Below are 6,000 nucleotides of genomic sequence, written 5' to 3'. Positions count from 1 at the left end.
TCAACTAACCATAGTACCTCCCGAGGAGGTTCCCGAACTAAGATGTGGTCAAGTTTTGTGAACCTTGTTTTGACTTTTAATTTTCTTTCTATTCAAGTTTGAACTTGACTTTTGGTCTATTTGTAATGTAGTGACGTAATACTAATGTAATTATGATGTCACATATTTGTATTAAAGTTTAAAGTTTTCTGTCCCATGTATGTCGACATAACTCTATAGACATCATATTTTGTTTTTTGCTTCCGTTAGCCCCTATATTTTTGTTTAATCTGTTCGAAGGCCTTCGGTAATCCTAGGATTACTGGCCGGTTACGATGCTAAACCTATAGGGGTGAGTTTGGGTCGTGACACTAACACTATTTTTTATACATGTTTTTATGTTATTTAATATATAAATAATATATTTATTCTATTATTTAAATAAATGTTAAACAAGCAGAACTAACGAGCTGAGCTTTATACACAATAAAATTTAATTAACCGAGTTCAATTGAGCCTTTACTAACCCAAGCTCGAACCTATTTACGAACAGTTCTGTTTATTTGTAGCCCTACTCATGCATCACTTCGCTAGAGCCTACACACTATTGTTCAACAAAATCAAAAGCTATGGCAAAAATTTAAAAATTATGTTCGGTTTCATTTTCCAAAATTTGTTTCGTTTGTTGTTAGTAAATTTTTCTTTTTTTGCTTTCTTTCTTTCTTTCTTTGCTTTTTTTAATTTATTTTTAATTTATTTTTTTTAACATTTTAGTCAATTTTGTATTTTTTTTAGATGCACCTAATCAAGATGCATCTAAAAAGTAAAACAAATTGACTTAATTTTTTAAAAAATTTACTAAAAATAAACAAAAATGTGAACAATAATATGTATATTTTTGTTCAAATTTTCATTGTTTTTAGTGATTTGTTTTCATATTTTTGTTAAACTTTTTTAATTTTTAGATGCATATAATCTAAAAAAAAATTTAAAAAAAATTAAAAAATTGACAAAAATATGGAAAAATTTAGTAAAGACAAACAAAAATCTGTTTAAAAAAAAATTAATCCTTCTTTAAAAAAAAAAATATATATTTTAGTTGTTTTTTAGTAGTTTTTATATTCACTTAATCTAGATACACTTAAAAAATCCAAAAATTGTGTAAAAATCTTTCAAAATTTTATTAAATACTAAAATTTAGTACATTTTCTACAAGACCCTAGTTTATCTCCTTAATTTTTCACAATTTGCATTCTGTTTTAGCCGAATACAGTAATAATTTGTTGTAAATTTTGAGAAAAAAATATGTATTGAAGGGAAATGAGGATGATTTTCTTTTCTTACCATCATTTTGTAGTCACATACTTGTCACATAACTGGATTCTGTTAAAAAAAAATTAAACAATTGAGTCACAAAATGGGGACATTGGCATTTGACTAGAAGTGTAGGGGGTTGATTGTCACGGTTTCATATGTAGTGACCAAGGTGGAATTTAGTGAAAAATGCAAGGGTGCAAAGTATAATTTACCAATAAAAGAATTTGAAATGCATGTTGTAGACACCCCATTTTGACTGATGCTAAGACTTTGGGTGCTTGAAAACTTCGTGATGATGAAATGGCAATTACTTTGTCTATAGAGATATGTGAAGTTGTTATGAGTTGTTGTATCACCCCATTTTTAGCCAAAACTATCTTTTTACAAAAAGTGATCATTTTACCGCTAAACCCATTTTTAGCCAAAACCTAACTCTTTGGTCCCACTTAAGAGAGGGAAAGGGAGAGGGAAAGGTCCGATTGAACTTGAATTGATGGTATTTTCAAAAGAACGAGCTGATTTTAGTTAATAACGTCGATTGGGAGTTAATTGGGCTTGCTTAGGCAACAAACATGCCCAAAGGCATGAAACCTCGCACCTTGGCATGCATGGTGACACCTATCCACCAAGGTGACACGTCCACCCACACATGCATTGTGTGGCTGCAGCTTGGTTGTGCGGCGCACTTCTCTAGTGTGCCCGCGCATCCACTTGACATCCCAGAATTCGATTTCAACTAGACTATTGGTGCATTTTAGATGGGAGGCGCAAGGAGTTAACGATGGGGCAACCCCAACTAACCTTAGCTTGGTTCCTAAGGCTCCTTATTGCCTATAAATAAACGCCTACCCTCCCTTCCTTTTTCAAATGACGGAACTTGAAGCAAATCTTAGAGTGTTTTTAGTGAGTTTTGAGTTGCCTTATTTCACCTTAAATTCTAAATTTTGAAATCATCAACCCTAGCAGTAACTCTACAAGTTAAACTAGATCTAGGGTTTGAAGTAAAGTGAATCAAAGTCAAGCCAAATCTGAGGGAAACTTCAAAGCAAGGCAATCTCGCCTTTTTCTTCGTTCTCCAGTTTAATAATCAAACCAACAAGGCATTGATCCTAATCCTGTTTAATTTTAGTTGATTTTTATCATGTTTTCGTTGTTTGATCATGATTGGGGTGTTGATTTAGTTGAAAGCATCATGCAGGATGGCTATCTTGCATGTTTTCATTTTGTTTTTGCATGTTTTGTTTAATTTTTATAAACATGTTTAGGTTAGTTTAATCATCATATAATCTTGCATGTAGCCCGATTTAAGCATCATGTAATAATCATCATGTTTAAATTTTTATATGTTATAGATTTTATGTGCATTAAATCATGTTAGTACCCTTAAGTTGGGCTTAGGTTTGCATTGTGTAAGTACAGTAGTATGATTAGGTAATATGTACATTATTTAATCATATTTTGCATGTTTGACACTTGGCAGTAGAATCTGGGTAAGTCTTTTTCTTTCATAACGTATGGCTTGTTTGATGCATTATTTTTCAATAAATGAAGTTTATGTGTTTTTTGTGATCAATTAGATGTTTTGAATGTTTTTCATGAATATTGCTTAGTTTAATTCGTGTTTATGACCATATGATTTTAAAGATCTATTTTTAATGGAAAATCACGATTTTAGTAGAAAATATGATTATATTCATTAAATCTAAATTGAGTGGTATTTTATTTATTAAATCATCTAATTGATTAGGTTTAGTAAAGGATTAGGGTTAATAATGAAATTTGTGGAATAATTAATGTGGGTGTTGATTTTCGACCACACAACCAAAAGCAGGAACTCAGCTGGGGAGCACTGGCAGAATAGATTAAGCCCGAACAACCTGTCACAGAAAGATAAGAATCCCGCGGTGGTTCGTCCTCCTGGGGGCACTCCAACGATCAAGTTAGTAAAATATCTCTCAAAGATAGCAAAAGTGCTTAACTCACTAGATAGAGCATAAAAGACATACCTTAGACCCATGGGGGTGCCTCTCTTTTATAGCCAACACTTACCTAATCCCAATAGAAGCCTAGCTTCAATGGACTTAAGATTACTGCTAATCTTGGACTTCGAATAGGATTAGGATAAACCCTATAAGAGTCTTATCTTTACCCAAACCGAAGTCTTTTCCCATTTTAGGACTCTTGTCACTTATCCGCTTATCCCGGATTCCGGTATTCTCGTAGATAACCTCGGCCTAGCAGAGATCATCTCAGCATTATGACCAGGACACGTGGCATCCCGGCTGGCACTTCGGTGACACCTCGGCCACGTGTTGTCATTCAAAATTTATGTGCCCACAACTGCCCCCTAGGTTCTATTATCTCGGCATCCTGAGGTGATGGAACCTGTATCATTCTTTTCATTTAGCACATCGACTAAGCTCACTCCACTATTCATTACCGAGGTCATCATTCACTGGCCCCATATGACCAAGAACTGTAATCTGTTTTCATCGATGCTTTAAAACCAAACTTTGGTTTACTTAGCTGAGATCATCCTTCTAGCCGAGGTATTTGCTTCATTGAATCAAGAACTCCAAGAGTTCCAGCACGCGTATGAGCCGGCACGCATAGCATTTCAATCTTTTTTACCGCGTATCTTTCCACTACTGGACCATACCTGATACGCGCCATCAAGTCGCATCACTTTTGTTTGCGTCGTCTGACAAGCACGTCGTCTAAGGCACCATAATTGCTATTTTGCTGCCATTTCATGCATTTGATCAAAATTAACTCTCTCTCCGTCTTTTCACTTCTGCATCTTCGTTCTTGTTCATACTTTCTCTCTCAAATCCTCCATTGCTGCTTTCGCGAAGCTTTCTGCAACCAGTTTCACTCTCTCCCTCCGACAAGGCTTTCGTTGCACTTCTTTGCTTACTACCACCGTCTGACACCGCACGTACTTCAAATCGGCCTTTTTGTAATCTAAACAATCACTCTTCAATGTTAGGCCAAAGTGCCTTCTTTCCTTTTCTGAATGCATTCTTTAATTTCTTCTTTCAACGTGGTTGTATGTGTCTTCTTTTTACTCTTGTATGATTCTATACTTAGAATAATTTGTATATCTTCAAAATACACCTTAACTGTGCAATCTCCTCGGGGTGTAACACCTCGGTTGTACCCACTATTCGGCTTACCTTGGCTTTGACCTAACACTTGAAAATATTTATCATAATATTTCCACAAGTGTTACTCACAACTTGCCACTTTACTCAAGTCCTCTGTCTTCTATTATTGCAGCATAAGCTTGGTTTAACTTTAACTTGTAAATTTTTTTCAAAATTTCAACAAGTGTTAAACCATCTTCCTTTAACATAACCTCGGCTTAACTTCAACTTATAAATTTTTCTCAAAATTTCAACAAGTGTTAAACCATCTTCCTTTAACATAACCTCGGCTTAACTTCAACTTGTAAATTTTTCTCAAAATTTCAAAAAGTGTTAAACATGACCTCGGTTTAACTTCAACTTGTAAATTTTTAAAATTTCAACAAGTGTTAAACATGTCCTCAGTTTAACTTCAACTTGTAAATTTTTAAAATTTCAACAAGTGTTAAACCAACCTTAGCTTGTAAATTCCAACTCTCAAACATCATTCTCCAGCCCTCTTTGATTCTCCATGTGAATTTAAGTTCTACTTGGATTCTCATTAAGCATGTTGCCTTGACCTTGTCGCCGAGGTCATATTCAAACAAAGACTGGCCGAGGTTACCAACCTTGGTCTCTTTGTTAATCTGACTGATATACACTTAGTTCCAATCTGTGTTTGATTCTGCTGATATGACAAGTCCAAATCATCCCAACTTAGTTTAACTTTATTATATGCAAGTATAATTCAACTTTTCCATATAATAAGTCCAAGTTATTCGTCATATTTCAATCAGAAACATCGCCAAATTAGTTCAACTCTATTATATGCAAGTAAAGTTTCCACTCTGCCATATAATAAGTCTAAGTTATTCGTCATGTTTCACTTAGAAACATCGCCTACTTAGTTCAACTCTATTATATGCAAGTAAAGTTTCTACTCTGCCATATAATAAGTCTAAGTTATTCATCATGTTTCGCTTAGAAACATCGCCAACTTAGTTCAACTCTATTATATGCAAGTAAAGTTTCTACTCTGCCATATAATAAGTCTAAGTTATTCGTCATGTTTCAATCAGAAACATCGCCAACTTGGTTCAACTCTACTATATGCAAGTAGAAACTCTGCCATATAATAAGTCCAAGTTATTCGTCATGTTTCAATCAGAAACATCGTCATAGGACTAGTCAGTCCTATCGCACAAATATGCCCCATTGCCGGCAACCTTTCTCAGGATGAGGTCCCTAACCTTGAACTCTCTTGAGCTGACCTTCTTGTTGTAAGCCCTAGCAAGTTGTTATTGGATGCCCCCAGCCGAATTGATGTTCTATCGTGCGTTATAGGTGGATTTCAACAATATTTTCACGTTTTTTTTACATAGGCTTTAGCTTCCTTTTGCATGTAAAGCCAAAAGAATCCCTGCGATATTGCTCTATGGGCAAGGGATCTGTCCCTTACATGGCTTCCACATACTCCTTTGTGGACCTTATATAAAAATTCTTTAACTTAGGCCGAGCTCTTCTCTTCTCGGACTTAATCATCTAGGCTGAGATCTTGTCTTCTGAAATCTGGGATCTG

The sequence above is a fragment of the Camellia sinensis genome, chromosome 4, assembly GCF_055761805.1.
Source record: "Camellia sinensis isolate YWXY chromosome 4, ASM5576180v1, whole genome shotgun sequence".
NCBI lineage: Eukaryota > Viridiplantae > Streptophyta > Magnoliopsida > Ericales > Theaceae > Camellia > Camellia sinensis.
The sequence above is the reverse complement of the archived record's forward strand: the minus strand, read 5'-3'. Positions refer to the sequence as shown.